Raw genomic sequence first — 16,922 nt, 5'->3', positions numbered from 1 at the left:
CACATACACACACATACATACATATACACACATACATACATACATATATATATACATATGTACATACACACACATATTCTTTCCACTTAACCTCATACTGAGAAATGTTTCATGAGTGCAATTGTTTTCAGAGATCTCTCTAGGTACCTGTGAATTCTCAGTTTCTCCAAAGTGGAATAATCCAAGGAGGGGTGGGTACTCTTCTCCTGGCCTGAACTCTTCTCTGTGAACAACACAAGCACTCTTTTCTGCCCTGGAACTGCAAATAGGATTCCCTCTCCACATCTGCCACCAGCTCTGTCGTGCCAGAGCTCTTCTTCCCCTCAGTACTGCCACTCAGTACTGTAACCTAGATAAAATGCCTGATTCCCCCACCATCTGTATTCAGGGAGCTACAAAGACAGCTACTGCTATAGCAGTTACTGCTGCTGCCCTGGAGCTGGGGCTGGTGCTGGATAATGTTCCTCTCTTACCCAAGTGAGAGAGCTTTCCCACTGACATTTTATTGAAGCTGTCTTTGGTGTTTGTCAGTTGAGAAGTCTGGAAACTGCTACAACTGTCAGTGATTCAGTGCCCTGAGGCCTGCTCCAGTCCTATCTGTGCCAGCACGGCCCATGTTGAGCTGTGTTCCACTCTGAGTCTGGTGTGATAGACCCTATATTTCCTTCCATCCTATCCTGCCTCCCATTTATTCTATTCACTCTCTTGACTCTGTCCCTCCTCAAAAGTGCTTACTTTTAATTACACCCTCCTCCCACTTGCTCTGCCTTTTATCATCACCCACACCCCTGACTTATACCCTTTTCCCCTAATTCCCTGTGGTATAAAATAGATTTTCATACCAAATTGAGTGTGCAAATTATTCTGTCCTTAAGCTAAATGTGATGAGAGTAAAGTTCACTCTTTTCTTTTCACCTCCTCCTCTTCCCCTCAGTTGAAAAGACTTTCCTATGCTTCTTTTATGTGAGAGATAATTTGCCCCATTCTATTTCTCTCTTTCTCCTCCCAATATATTCCTTTCTCACCCCATAATTTTATGTTTTAGATATCATCCCTACCTATTCAACTCACCCTGTGCCCTCTGTCTATATGTATATAATTCCTTCAAGTACTCTAATACTGAGAAAAATCTCGAGTTACAAATATTTTTCTTCCATGTAGGAATATAAATAATTCTTTAGTAAGTTCCTTATGATTTCTTTTTGCTGTTTACTTTTTCAAGCTTCTCTTTATTCTTGTGTTTGAAAGTCAAAATTTCTATTCAGCTCTGTTAATTTCAACAAGAATGCTCAAAAGTCCTTTATTTCATTGAAAAGACATTTTTCCCCTGAAGTATTATATTCTGTTTTGCTGGGTAGATGATTCTCAATTTTAGTCCTAGCTCCTTTGAACTCTGGAATATTATATTCCAAGCCTTGTGATCCTTTAAGGTAGAAACTGCTAGATCTTGTGTTATTCTGTTTGTATTTCCACAATACTTGAATTTTTTTCTGGTTGATTACAATATTTTCTCCTTGACCTGGGAACTCTGGAATTTGGCTACAATATTCTTAGGGTAGATTCCTTTTGGAATCTCTTTCAGAGGGTGATTGGTGGATTCTTTCAATACCTATTTTACTCTCAGGTTCTAGAATAGCAGGGCAATTTTCCTTCATATTTTCTTGAAAGATTATGTCTAGGCTCCTTTTTTTTGATCATGGCTTTTGGGTAGCTCAATAATTTTTAAATTGTGACTCCTGGATCTATTTTCCAGGTCATCTGTTTTTCCAATGAGATATTTCACAATGTCTGCTATTTTTTGTTCATTTTGTTTTATTTTATAATTTGTTGATTTTTCATAAAATCATTATCTACCATCTGTTCCATTCTAATCTTTAAGTAATTATTTTCTTCAGTGAGCTTTTGGACTTCCTTTTGCATCTGGCCAGTTCTGCTTTTTAGGGCATTCTTCTCCTCATTGGTTTTTTGGATCTCTTTTGCCATTTGAGTTAGTCCATTTTTTAAAGTATTTTTTCTTCAGTCTTTTTTTGTGTCTCCTTTAGCAAGCAGTTGACAGTTTTTTTTCATGACTTTTTTTACATCACTCTCATTTCTTTTCCCAATTTTTTTCTCTACTTCTCTTACTTGTTTTTCAAGATCTTTTTTGAGGTCTTCCATGGCCTGAGGCCAATTAATATTTTTCTTGGAGGCATTGGATGTATTATCTTTGACTTTGTTGTCTTCTGTTTGTTTACTTTTGTCTTCCTTGTCACCAAAGTAAGATTCTATAGTCTGATACTATCTCTGTTTTTTTTTTCTCATTTCCCCAGCTATTTACTTGACTTTTGAGCTCTTTGTCAAGGTAGTTCTCTGCATCCAGTGGGGATGGGTGATATACTGTCAGTCACTTGATTTCCCCACAATCTGTGGGCCTAGGACTCTAGGCACAGTTGCTGCCTCTGACGCTGCCTCTGCCCTGTTGGTGCTGCAGGCACCTCCTCTGCAGGCTCCTCCAACCCCTTCACAGCATTGTGACCATGGCCAGACCACTGTACTTCCTCACACAGATCCCACAGATTTTTTTCCACTGACTTTACAATTTGTCCTTAGTGTTTTGTGGTCATGAAGTCTGGAAACCACTACAGGTGACAGAGATTCCATCCCCCCAAGACCTACTCTGGTCCCAACTGTGCTGGCATGGCTGACACTACACTATGCCCTGCTCCCAGAGCAGCATGATAGACACTTCCCAGCAACCTTCCAGGCTGTCTTGGGCTGGAGAGTTGCTTCACTCAGTGATTCTGGGGGTTTTGTAGTTCTGGGATTTGTTTAGAGTCATTTTTTACATATATTTGGCTGCATTTGCAGGGAGAACACTAGCAAGTCCATGTTGTTACTATACCATCTTACTTCTGACCCTGGAGTGTTTCTTTCATCATGGTTTTCTGGTAGACCAATAATACTTAAATTTTCTCTCCTATATCTATTTCCAGGTCAATTGTTTTTCCAGTGAGATAGTTTATATTTTCTTCTATCTTTTCATTCTTTAGATTCTGTTTGACTGATTCCTGATGTCTCATAGAGTCATTAGCTTCTACTTCCATGATTCTAAGTTTTGTCAAATTTTTTCTACAGTTAATTTTGCAACTGCTTTTCCATCAGTCCAGTTGTTCCTTTTAAGGAGTTATTTTCTCCAGTTAGGTTGTGGGCTTCCTTTTCCATTTGTCCAATTTTCCTTTCAAATTCTTCTGTGATACCTATCAGATTGGCTAATATGACAAAACAGGAAGATGATAGATATTGGAGAAGATGTGGGAGAGTTGCAACACTAATTCCTTGTTGGTGGAGCTCTGAGCTGATCCAACCATTCTGAAGAGCAATTTGGAACTGTGCCCAAAGGGCTACAGAAAGGTGCATACCCTTTGACCCAGCAATACCACTTCTCAGACTGCATCCCCAAGAGATCATAAAAATGGGAAAGGGCCCCACATGTACAAAAATATTTATAGCAGCATTCTTTGTGGTGGCCAAAAACTGGAAATCAAGGGGATTCCCATCAATTGGGGAATGCCTGAATAAATTGTGGTATATGAATATAATGGAATACTATTGTGCTATGAGAAACGATGAACAGGAAGACTTCAGAGAGGCCTGGAAAGACTTATATGAACTGATACTGAGTGAAAGGAGCAGAACCAGAAGAACTTTGTACACAGCAACAGCCACAGTATGTGGGGAATTTTTCTGATAGACTTAGTCCTTCATTAAAATTCAAGGATTCAAAAAATTCCCAATGGTCTTTTAAGGCAAATTGCCTTCCACACCCAAAGAAAGAACAATGCATTTCAATCACAGAATGAAGCAGATCACTTTATTTTGTATTAAGGTTTGAGTTGTTTGATTATTTCTCCCATTCATTCTACTTCTTCCATGCAATATGACTAAGGTGAACGTGTATTTAATAGGAATATATGTGTAGATTTATACAGAATTGTGTGCTGTTTCGGAGTGGTGGTGGGGGAGTAGGGGGAAGAAGGGGGAGGGAGGGGAAAATATCTAAGATATATGGAAGTGATTGTGGAGCACTGAAAACAAATTAAAAATTCTATAAAAAACCAAATTCTTCTGTGATTTCTTTTCTCATATTTTTAAAATCATTGGTCAATTTTTCCTTCTATTGCTCTAATCTGGCTTTTGAAATCCTTCCTGACCTCTTCCAAGAATGCTCTTTGTGGTTCAGACCAGTTCATATTCCCTTCTGAAGTTTCAGATGAGAATACCTTCTCAATGCTGACGTCTTTGGTATTCATGTTTTGGTCCTTGTCCCCATAGAAAGTTTCTATGGTCTTTTCTTTTCTGCTTTACTTCTTACTCATGGTGATCACACTTATCCTGGCTTTTAATGTAGATCTCTACATCTGGGGCACAGGGGGCTCTGGCCCACAATTTTTGTGCTTAAAACTTGAGGCTTTGTGTGTGGTGGCCTCTGGTTCTTTCATCTAGAAGTTCAAATACAAATAGTGTTGTTCTGGCTGGTGTTGGAAAACAGAGGCCTGGTAAAGTTTTTTTGGGGGTGGTCTGGCCACAGGAGATCTTCTCTACTGAACTAGAGCATAGGTAAGCTCAGGTGTTGGTGATCCCATCTGCACTAGTGTCTTTCTGATTCCCCTGAGGTGCTGAGGCACGCTTGGGGTCCTCATGTTTGTGGTTGTGGACTTCACTCTCTTAGGGCTCAGGATCTTCCTCTGGTTTGCTGTGGTGGGGTTGTCTGGGACAGCTCCAGTCCTACATTGTTCCCCTTCAGCCACAGCAAGAGGGATCCTCCTTTCCTAGCCGCATGGGTTAAGAGACTATTTACCTCTTCTGCTGCTCGTATTGTTCCAGGATTTTTCCTGCGTCAATATTCTCTGGGCTCTTCAAGGTCAACATGGGGAGGGAAATAGCAATTACCAATCACTCTGCCATCTTCAGGAGTCTTTCTTAAAACGATCTGTAGTATCTACCTAAAACTATAAGAAAGTGTTATCTATAATAGGCATAAACTTGAACCCTTACCAATAAGAGTGAAGCAAGAATGTTCATTATTCCTACTATTATTCAATGTTGTACTAGAAATGCTAGCGATAGAAATAAGAAAAGAAAAAAAGAAATTTACAGAAAAAATAGACAATTGGAAAACCAAGCTATCATTCTTTGAAAATGATGTGATGATGTACTTAGAGAACCCTAGAGAATCAACTAAAAAATAAGTTGAAATAATTACCTTCAGCAATGTTGCAGGATACAAAATATCCACATAAATCATTAGCATCTCTATATGTTATCAACAAAAGTAAGACATAAAAAAGAGAAATTCTACTTAAAATAACTGCCAATACTGGAAAATACATGGAATCTACCTGCTAAGAAAACCCACAAACCATCTGAACACAATTACAAAACCCTTTTCTCACAAATAAAGACAGATCTAAAGAATTGGAAGAATATGAATTGCTTATGAGTAGACTGAGCCAATATATTCTTATGAATTCTTTTCAAATTAATTTACCATATAATGCCATAACAATCAAACTACCAAAAAGTATTTTGAGACAGAAAGAAAATAATAACAAAATTCACCTGGAAGAAAACAAGGTCAAGAAGATCAAGAAAATGAATGGAAAAAAATGTTAAGGAAAGTGGTCAAGTAGTTCTGAATTTCAAAGTACATTACAAAACAGTAATCAGGAAAGCAATCTAGTATTGGTTAAGAAATGGAATAGATTAGATTAGGTACATAATACACAGGACTCAATGACCATAGTAAACTAATATTTGAAAAACTGCAGATGTAAGTTTTTGGGGTGAAAATTTGACAAAAATTGTTGGGAAAACAGGAAATCAGTTTGGTAAAAAGTATTATAAATCAACATCTCACACTATTTACCACAACAAGGGGAAAATGGATTAAAGAATTATATATAAAGTGTAACATCATACATAAATTAGAGGAGGATAGAAAAATATGTATCAGATCTATGGACAAAAAAATAGTTTACATCTAAACAAGAGATAGAGTGGAGTACAGAAAATAAAATAGATCATTTTGTTTGTTTATATGTGCACATGTTCTGTCATCAAACAGCATATAAGCTCTCTGAGGAAAGGCATCATGTCATTTAGTTTGACATTTGTATCTAATCTAGCATAGTACTGTTTCACATTTTTTTAGGGGAGATAAATGGTGATATGAACTTCTGAGTTCATCTGTTTGAGGAACTGTGGATGTAAAAATTCCCTTCACTAATATTACTGTGCAACACTTCTTCAACTTATGGTTTTAGGGAGTTTCCTAGGACATAAAGAAGTTGTCACCTAAGTTCACACATTTAATATATCAAAAACAGGAATTGAATACCGTATTTCTGATCCCAAACCTTCTATCCACTATACCAAGCTACTTCCTGCCTGGGGTTTGCATATTGCAGGGAATTAAAATACTTATTGAATTAAACAGAATTACCAGAATATAATCTGACATCTTGCAAAAGACAATAATATAAGGTCTCCTTCCCATTGTCTGATGTTATAGTAGTTTGTCAACCACAAAATTTTAGTAAGCAAAATGCCATGATTTTGGAAGTCACTATTTCTCTTTGACTGATCTTTCCCTCTCTCATTTTGCTTTGCAAATGGTATTTTTAAGGTCACATGGAATAGCACATTTTTACAATTTTACCTGATGATAACTGTCCTAAAGCTAGTACTATGTCAACATGGTTCTCCCAGGTACTTCTGACAGGACTGGGTTTAATTATAGAAGGCAATACAGTGTCCTATGGGGTAACCGGATTTTTTTTAGATGTTTGTAGGAGGCATCTCCATGCCCCCACTCATGGAAACTCAACACCACAAATTCTGCCCACAACAGAGTCAAGTAGACCACAAATAGAAAAAATTCTGAGGTGGTATTTATGAAATAGCATATTAGCAAGGGAACTGAGGAAAAGTGTAGCTTTTCCCAGCTTGTAGGAGGACCTGGAAATCTTAGAATATGGAGGCCAAAGAGCAAGAGAGGAAGCTCTGGAAATTTTTGAAATTTCCAGGAGCAGCGGAGTAGGAGGCCAGAAGCAAATTAGCAGAGAGAGGAGCTGCTAGTCAGAATTGAGGGCAATCAGGAGCATCTGGAGACTTGCCTGTTTCATTGATCTACTTAACAGTTTTGTAACTTGCCTGGAGAGAATTTACTACCACACATGAAATGGGGGTGACACACTTCCTTTCTCTCTCCAAATCATCCTGGCTGCAGTTGCCTAAAAATCTTGTTGCTGCCTGCACTTTTACAATTAGGATTGGTTTTGTCACATTGCCTTCTGAATGTATGCTATACAATATATAGGTGTGGGAAAGGGAATAGGGAAACTTCTGGGTATGTTACTCGAGGCTTAACCTTGATCTTTCATGGAAGAATTGAATACTTTGTCTGTCTTGAATATATTCCTTATCAACTTTCACTTCAAAAAGCACTCCTCTTTATGACTAAGTTCAAGCATTATTTTCTCCATAAAACATTTCCTGAACTGTTCAACTGTTCGCACTCTCCCTTTCAAGCTATTTTTTACTTTAACTGCTTTGTATATATTTGTGTTTGTTCACTTCAAACTCATAACCTCAGACACTTCCAATCTGTGTGACCCAGGCTAAGGCATTTAGCCACAGTCCCTGTTTTGTCATCTGTAGAACAAAGACAATAATTTCACCTATTGTAATAACCTATGGTCATTGTGACCATCGGTAAAAATGGTACCATATGTAAAATATTTCACAAACTTTAAAGTACCTTGTAAATGCTAATTATTATGTTGTTGTTTATATTTTCCTACATATTTGTCTCCACCATTATGATGTCATCTCATTGCAAACAGAGATTGTTTCACTCTTAATATTTACATCCCCAGTGTCTAGCACAGTGCCTGATACATAACAGGTGCTTAATAAATGCTTACTAATTGCTTCCTTTGTCTCCAAAGATACGCGCTTCCTTTACAACACCATAGACACATGCTTGGGAAGAGTCACTGATATCAAACAGGATGACAGGAATTTCGTGAAGCTCTAACAAAGTCTTCCTTTAGTTGCATCAATTGACAATGTGTGTGTGTGTGTGTGTGTGTGTGTGTACATATAATTTTACTTAAAAAAAAGTTCCCATTGAATTATCTCTACCTTCTTTGCCTTATGGTTAAAAAAATGTATTGCTGTAATTAACACATTTGTCAGTCCTTCAAGGATTTATTAAATTCAGGTCATTCTACTGTTAATACAATATTATTATAGGTCCCAAGTGAGTTGACTTCAGTTATTTTCATATGTTGACAGTTCAAGTTTGAGCCCAATCAATCCCTGGCTGCTGAAATATTTCTGGGACAGTGGTTCATGCAGGGGAGAGAACTAGTAGGCATTTTACATCCAACCATATCCAAGATGAGGCTAACTGAACTTCAAGGTTTAATGATAAAGTATCCTGTGGGGAGTTGTAGCTATATGGTTCAGTGGAGAGAACTTCTGGCCTGGAGTCAGAAAGAACTGGGTTTAAATCCAGCTTCAGACTACTACAAGTCAACTTTTTTTTTTTTTAATTTTTTATGAAGAACAGCTGCTCTTGAAACTAAATTGACATTATGTTAATGATAATAATGGCTAACATTTACACAGTGCTTTAAAGTATCCAATTACTTTTCCTGCCCAATCTTTTTTGAGCCTCACAGAAATCCTCTGAGGTAGGTGTTATGACAATCCTTATTTTATTGATGAGGAAACCAACTCACAGTAGTTCAATGAATTTCCTGAGATTATTAAGCAAGGAATCATCTGAAGCCAAATTTGAACCCTCATCTTTCTGGCCTAAAGTCTAGTTCAATAACCACCATGCAGCACTTCCTCTCAAAATCTGTCAAGGTTTCACTTGCAGTTCTTTTATCTTTTTTAGTTTGCATTAAAGATCCTTCATAATCTATTTTCATTATCTTATTATGTTTGACTGTTTAAAAACTCTTTTATTTAGGATTCTTGGATCTGTAGGATTTCATATAAACCAAAGTTCTGGATTGGTATTTTTGGGCTCTTGATAAACTTAGCTGGTATTTTAGCTAGTATAGTACTCATACCTAGTATTAAGAATCTAATGGTTCTTATGAAAGACCGTGTGTGTGTGTGTTCGTCCTTCATTGCCAAAGAAGACCATGACATCCAAGAAATGATGACATGACTTGCATTTGACTTTGTTTTGAGTGAGGGTGGGCTGTGCAGGTCACCAGCGTCACTTCTGTTCCAGAGCCATCTGAATCCAGTGACCAGATATTCATCATGATGACTGGAGATGACCCAGGATGAGGCAGTTGGGGTTATGTGACTTGCCCAAGATCACACAGCTAATGAGTGTTAAGTGTCTGAGGTGAGATTTGAACTCAGGTCCTCCAGACTCCTACACTGGTGCTCTATCCACTGCACCACCTAGCTGCCCCTTGAAAGACAATGACCTAAAGCACAAAGGGTAATGAAAATTAAACTGAGGCGTTCTCTCTCTCTCTCTCTCTCTCTCTCTCTCTCTCTCTATCGCTCTCGCTCTCGCTCTCGCTCTCTCTCTCTCTCTCTCCCTCTTTCTTCATATGTATATGTGTATATGCATATATATGGATATATTTGTATCTCTACATATTTATCTATATATATATTTATGATTTATGTATATATATATATATAATATGTACAAATAGATGAAGTAGAATACATTATTAAATCAATTTTATTTAAATCATCTATTACATACAGTTTGGAATCAAATAGAAAAAGTTCCCATAAAGCATGAATCATTTCTCATTTTTTTAAGGTAAATAAAATTTTTTTAAGACAATAAAAGGAAATTTAAGTAAAAATAAATAACATTTACCTTGGCTTTAATGTAACTAGGCACGATTAACAAGTTACATGTAAAACCTATATTACTATGTATCCCCTTCTATCTATTTTTACTGAACCTCTGTCAAAATTGAAAGCATCCATCTGGATAATTAGATCATTCATGCAGCCACCCATATATCCAAAAAATATACTGGCATTTAAGTCATATGAATGAGAATTATGATTAGAAAACACTTTTAAAAAGAGTAATTAGTCAGAATCACAATGAGTAAGAAATGAACCTTAAGCTAGAGGTATGATTATAATCAACAGTATATGCTTCCAATGACAGCATCTGGTTTATAGAAAATAGCAGAAATTGACATTATAGAAAAACAAAATGAGTGATTTATACAATTGACAAAATGCAACAATCCCTGGGATACTAAATACTTCATTTCCCGAATTAAGCACAGATTTTGAAACTTATTGAAAGAGAATCATAATGATTGATTTTATTACTTTTTCTACCTATAATAAAAATAAATTTAATATTATATATTTATTTTTGCTTTTTGTCTTGTCATCCCAATGGTTTTACAAGCTTCTAAATGGTCAAATGTTATATTTATTTTTATATCCCCCCACTTCACTGAATATAACAGGCACTTAGGAAATATTTCTTGAAAAAACTGAATTTACACAAATCTTTAATTACTCAAAAGTTTATTCTTCCTTAAAGTAAGCCATGAGTTGTCTACTTGTTCTCATTTTTATCTTCTTGAAAAAAAGAGAAGGCAAATTTCTTTGCTCAATCAAATATGTATACCTATGTCTATATGTACATCTGTATCTATAACTATAATTATCAATACTTGACATATATATGTGCATGTATATGTATAAATATTATACATATACACACATATGAAGACCAGTATCATATACCCCAATATCCTGATTTACAATTTAAACATTTTCAGTCCTTTTATTTTAATATTAAATTTGGAATTTTTAAAATACATTTTCACCTTAGTCATGTTGCATAGAAGAATTAAAATGAATGGAAGAAACTATAAAACAAAACAAAACAAAACATAAGAGAAAATGGTCTGCTTCATTCTGTAATCCAGTTCCACAGTTCTTTCACTGGATGTGGAAGGTGTTTTGCCTCAAATCCACTGGGAAATTTTTAGGTCCTTGAATTGCTGTGAAGGACTAAGTCTACCAGAAAAATTCCTCACACACTGTGGTTGTTTCTGTATACAGAGTTCTCCTGGTTCTGCTCATTTTGCTCAGCATCAGTTCATATAAGTCCTTCCAGGCCTCTCTGAAGTCTTCCTGTTCATCATTTCTTACAGCACAATAGTATTCCATTACATTCACGTAGGACAACTTGTTCCTCCATTCCCCAATTGATGGGCATTCCCTTGATTTCCAGTTTTTGGCCACCACATGAGCGCTCCTATAAATATTTTTGTACATATGGGACCTTTTCTTATTTTTATGATCTCTTTGTGATAACAGTCCTAGAAGCGATATTGATGGGTCAAAGAGTGTACACTTTTCATAGCCCTTTGAGCATAATTCCAAATTGCTCTCCAGAATGGTTGTATTCCCTTTTAACAACTCTTTTGCATACACTTTCACTTTTCATCATTTCTCTTAAAATGTGGAACACAGAAAAGGACACTTTACTCAAAATGTGGTATTGATATATCAGTTTGGAATACTGGGATATTTTTTGTCCTTGATATATATTTCAATAAATAAAGCCATACAAATTGACAGATTTTCTTTTTGTTTTTGTCATTGCTACTGTTGTTGCTGCTCTTAACTCATCCTGAGCTTTCAGGTAATGAAAATTTTCTAGGTAATCTTCACATAAGCCGTTCAAACTATTATACTTAACACTTAAAGCAATAGTAGTTTAGATCCCAAGTTTACATTTATTGCTATTGAATTTATATTCTAGTGGTATTAGCATTCAGTCTTTGTGAGATGTTTTAAAATCTTGTTCCTTTAAGTAAATATATAGCTTTTCAGTTTTATATTACTTGCAAATGTCATAACCATGATTTCCAAAATGTACATCTGAACCCAAGAAGGATATATTGGCATCTCACTGGGGACCATCTTCCAGGGTGACTAATATAGTTAAATTACAATTGTTCAAACATCCACAGAAGTATTTAACTATGATATAAACCAAGTCACAGGCATCTCAACTCCTTTTCTTTCTTTCTTACTTTTTTCTTTCTATCTTTGTTTCTTTCCTCCCTCTCTTTCGCTTTCTTTCTTCCTTTCCTTCCTTCCTTCCTTCCTTCCTTCCTTCCTTCCTTCCTTCCTTCCTTCCTTCCTTCCTTGTTTCCTTCTTTTTCTTTTTTTCTTTCTTTCTCTCTTTCTCTCTCTCACCTCCTCTCTTTCTCTCCCCCTTTCTTTCTTTCTTTCTTTCTTTCTTTCTTTCTTTCTTTCTTTCTTTCTTTCTTTCTTTCTTTCTTTCTTTCTTTCTTTCTTTCTTTCTTTCTTTCTTTCTTTCTTTCTTTCTTTCTTTCTTTCTTTCTTTCTTTCTTTCTTTCTTTCTTTCTTTCTTTCTTCTTTCTTTCTTTCTTTCTTTCTTTCTCTCTTCTTTCTTTCTTTCTCTCTCTCCATGCTGTCCTGATAGTAAAATTATTCCCCCAGAGAAGTGAGATTAGTCTAGCATAGCATACTCTTAGAAGTTACTAAGTGGTACATTGGATTGAGTGTTGGGCCTGGAGTTGGGAAGACCAAGTCAAATCTGGTTTATGTAACTTAGTAAGTATGTCACTTTGGACAAATCATTTAATTTTTTGTTTGTTAAGTTTCCTCACCTACAAAAGGAGGATAATAATATCTCCTGCCTATCAGGATTTTTGGAAAGATCAAATGATAAAATATTTGTAAAGTACTTAGCACCATACATGGCTCTTAGTAGGTTTTTCATTAATGCTTCCTTCCTTCTTCCTTATTAAAACCACAGTGGTACTAAGTATACATTGATTTGATTTCCTAACGATGACCTGTATTTGTAATATTCAGTCACAGATTTTTTTTTTAGGAATTAACATCAAGCTCACAATTCTATAGTTTCAAAAATGTATTATAAAAAAAGTTTCCTGCTCTGGTTCTAGTTCTCCATTATTTCTCATGGATTCTTTAATACCTCCCCTCCTTCCCTGCCCTTATCCTGCATACCTAAATTTGTTTAAAGCAGCTAGGTGCTTTCTTATATTTTCCTTATCTACCTTACTCTCTAATTTTCTTTTAGCTATAATTATTGTCCCATTTCTTGTTTGGATGAGAAATCCCCTTGCCAAAGGAGAAAAAATAGGCATTGAGTAGCTTGCTTTCTCTTTGTCATATGGTAACATTTTATCATCTGCATCAAGCATTGGTCTCAGTTCCTCTCCCTTCTTTTATTTTTTGGTCCTCTGATTCCTATCATCTTAATAAACCAGTTTTTGCAGACCTCATCTTATTTCTTTGATATTGATCCGTAGTTAATTATCTTCTTATTCTTTAGATATGCCTTAATTAAATCCTACAATTTTGTGCTTTCCCTTTTAGATAATTTCTGTGTTTCCAGAATTTTTTCTTTGCAACCTCCCACCTCACTTTTGACATCTTCCCACTTTTAGGCAACTTCTGCCTAAAAGTTTAAAAAAATCTTCTTCAAAAAATGCCTGAATTAGCCTTCTTCAGTTCTATATAACTTAAGGTGATTTGGCAAACTTTTTCAAGGTTACAAACATGTCTACATAATCAAATGCTAAATACTAACAGTGCAAATTATATATATTTGTGTGTGTACATAAGTATATATGTGTGTGTGTATTGTGCATTTATGTATGCATGTGTCATAGATGCACACATATACAGGTGCATATATGTATACATATGAAACTTATAAACATAGATGTATTTGCACATTTATATCCTTTCTGCTTCTTTAGAGAATTATAGAATATTTTTGAGAACAATGTGTTTTCTCTAATTCCATGTATTTACACACGTACATTTGCTTGTATATATACATACATATAGATATTGCACAATAAGCATGTGTGTATGGATACGTAGACATATATGCAGATATCATATATGGATAGACAGAGAGATAGATGTATACATGTATGTCTATGTGGATGTATGTATATTTCATTAGGCTGGACTAAATGACAAAATGACATTAACATTGACATTAAGTACTTGTTGACTTGACATCAAATAGCCAGATTTTTGAAGCCAAGTTGCTTTAGGCTTCCTTCTTTCATGTTGTTGTCAATATGGTGTAACACTTAGGAAACATTTGGGTGTAAATAATAATACTGATTTCCTTTTGAGATGCACTTAAGCAACTCTTCTCAAGCTGTCCTCATTATATTTTCATGTGAGGACTAAGCCAAACTCAACACATCAAAACTGAACCAACTTTACTTTGATCTTCACCAAACACTTTTCCCTACTGTCTCTTTAAATGGCAAGATGCTATATTTTTGACTCTATATTTTCTTCTTTCTTTTTCTTCCTCAGTCAAGATTTAAATCCTGATCATTATTCTTCAAAATGTTTCAGACATCATTCTACTTCAGTGCCACTATAATTATCATGCTCCTATCTCTTCATTTAAGTATTCCCAAAGTCATTTATTAAGTTGTCTCCCTTTTGGCACCTTCTAATATATACTAAATACAAATGCCAAGCTATTCTTTCTACTCAGACTATGTAACACTCTTTCTCAAGAACTCACTTTGGCTGCCTATTGCCTTTCAAAGAAAGAGCAAATACATATTACCTGCCTCAGTCAAACCGAGTCCTGGTAAAGACCTTAGCTTAAAAACGCCGAGGTCTCTCACTGCATCCAGTGCCATCTCCAGTTATTCTGATCAACATCTGGCCACTGGACCTAGATGACTCCAGAGGAGAAAGTGAGGCTGGTGACTTTGCACAGCTCTGCGTCACTTAAATCCCATTCACTGGAATTTCAAGGCATCACTTCTCTGATGTCATGGTTCTCTTTGAGAACGAAGAACTAACAATAAGAAGAAGTTCCCCATAAACCTTATCTGTCATGCCTCATCTCCCACTGTCCTCTAGCGGGTACTTTTTCTCCTAACAGGTCACTTAAACTTTTGTTCATTGTTCATGTGGGAGAAAAACGGTAGAAATAACCACAACCTACTCTCTTTTCTCTTTCTTCCTTTGACATTTTGATTAAGCTGTCAGTTATAATCTCTACCATATGTTCTAGAACTTTATGCTCAATTTGCCATTCACTATGTGTTGTCTTGTTTTTTATGGTTTTATGTCTAAATCATATTGCTCCTACAAGTGATGACTTGAGAATAGGTAATGAACATAAGTTTTGTTTTTTCAAAAAGAGATAAGGTTCATGAAGGCAGGGACTGTGTACGTATACCCAAAGCTTTGAATGTATATTTGGCCTTCAGTACATATCACTAAATTTAAATGACTGGAATTCATTAAAACCGTGTACCTTGACAACTAGCTATGTAACAACTTAATAAGTATGTGGCTCTAAGCACTGAAACGGAGAAACAAATTTTCTCCTTTTCCATCAATTTGTGGAATGTGATAAGTGACTTCATATACTTGTTCCCCTACAGATTCTTTTGCTTTGAAAAAATGTATGACCTATTAATTATATGAATTCATGTGTAAGAATGCTTCATATGTGGGGGGAAATAAGCCATAAAATTATCTGTGGAAAAATGGCAAGAGCTTGAGTTTGGGTTCTTAAAGGAAGACTATTTGTCTATTTGTAAGATCACATGACATGAGAAGGTGCTTGGGGGCTAATTTCCTGACTCAGGATCTCTTTAAGTAAAGTTCAGTGGGTGAGTAACATTAAACAATAATAACAAAGCCTTGGCAAAATCATTATTTGTGTAATATTTTTACTGCTTATTCTAGCACAGAGTGAGCATTCAAATTATAAACTTTCCAACTAAGAAAAAATGTTCTCAGCAAAAGAGAAATATTTGCATGCACTTTCCTTCTAGAAGATCCAAAATTAACTTGCTAGCATAGCTAATTTATACATGGCCCAGCTTGGTAAAGGTATATATACCTGAAAAAAATGAATTACCTTTTAGATCAAGTCAGTTGTAATAGAACAAGATAACTGATGGTCAGGATGGTACAATGAATAAAGACCTGGGCCTATACTCAGGAAAGATTTATCTTCCTGAGGTCAAATCTGACCTCACACACTTACTACCTGGGTGTGGCTGGGAAAGACATTTAAACCTGTTTGCCTCAGTTTCCTCATTTGTAAAATGAGCTGGAGAAGGAAATGGCAAACCACTCCAATATATTTTCCAAGAAACCCCAAATAGGGTCAAAAAGAGATGGACATGGTTGAAAAATGACTGAAGAACAACAACAACAAAAAACCTGATAGTCAATGGAGTGTGTGTGTGTGTGTGTGTGTGTGTGTGTGTGTATAAAATGATAGATTTTATCTAATGGAAAAATAAGGATCCTGGAACACATTCATCTTTTATTTAATCAAAGTGGGGAATGACTACTGCTTTAACTGAGTTGTTTAGAGTTGATGAAAATAATCAATCAAACAATAGACATTTAATAAGTGATTAGTATGTCTAAGTAATTATGCTGTGCTGAAGTTACAAAAAGAAGCCAGACAGTCCCTTCCCTAAGAGCTTGCAAACAAAGCTATGGACACTAAACATAATATGTACAACAGAATATCTCATTCAAGTTTAATAAAAACTAGGAATAGACCAACATGTCACACCATATACCAAAATAAAGTCAAAATGTGTAAATGATTTAGACATGAAGGGTTAACATAAGTAAATTAGGGGAGAATGGAAAATTTTACCTATCATATCTATGGACAAGTTAAGAGTTAATGACTAAACAAGAGATAGAAAGGATCATAGGGAATAAAATGGATAATTTTGATTACATTAAATTAAAAAGGTTCTACATAAACAAAATCAATGCAACAAAATTAGAAGGAAAGGAAGAAACTGGGGGGAAATTGTTTAAGTCAA

General features: G+C 35.6%; 1 pseudogene; it reads left to right on the top strand.

Moving 5' to 3' along the window:
• The first annotated feature begins 358 nt into the window (after positions 1 to 358).
• LOC140507647 (GTP-binding nuclear protein Ran pseudogene) overlaps positions 359 to 16,922 on the top strand; it is a 33,200-nt pseudogene continuing 16,636 nt past the window's right edge.

This window comes from Notamacropus eugenii, chromosome 5 (assembly GCF_028372415.1).
Source record: "Notamacropus eugenii isolate mMacEug1 chromosome 5, mMacEug1.pri_v2, whole genome shotgun sequence".
Lineage (NCBI taxonomy): Eukaryota > Metazoa > Chordata > Mammalia > Diprotodontia > Macropodidae > Notamacropus > Notamacropus eugenii.
The sequence above is the reverse complement of the archived record's forward strand: the minus strand, read 5'-3'. Positions and strand labels throughout refer to the sequence as shown.